Below are 507 nucleotides of genomic sequence, written 5' to 3'. Positions count from 1 at the left end.
GCTGAGACCCGCCCCGCCCTCCGATGCCGGGGTCCCGGCCGCCTGTGACGCTCCGGCCACTTCACAATGCTCCCGGCGCCACCCGGCCGCTGCAGCCCTCAGCCCTCGCCCACCCTGGCCTTCCTAGCACCCCGCGCGGCGAGAGGCGGGAAGGCGGCTGGAGGCTGGGAGAGGGCGTATGGTAGAGGGGGCTGTAGAAAGTTCGGGTCACCCTAAAGATGAGTGTGCGTAGTGAATCCCCACCTGTGTTGCAGGCAGGAATTTGAACTCGCATTTGTACATCTTAAAGCAGCAGAATTTTAAAAGAACACAGGTAAAGGCATTCCCCCCAGAATAGAGTGTGGCCTGGAAGTGTGGGGTGGGGAGTCCTTTAGTCACAGGTCCCTGCCACAGTGCACCTCTGCGGTGTAGGCAGTCGAGGCACATTAATTTACATGCTCCATCCTTTTGCCCTTATAACTTGGCAAGCCCAAGGATATTTTTTTAAACTTTTAGAGGACAGAAAAC

Source organism: Bison bison, unplaced genomic scaffold (assembly GCF_000754665.1).
Source record: "Bison bison bison isolate TAMUID 2011002044 unplaced genomic scaffold, Bison_UMD1.0 scf7180017864317, whole genome shotgun sequence".
In the NCBI taxonomy this organism is placed as follows: domain Eukaryota; kingdom Metazoa; phylum Chordata; class Mammalia; order Artiodactyla; family Bovidae; genus Bison; species Bison bison.
Note: the sequence above shows the minus strand (reverse complement) of the source record.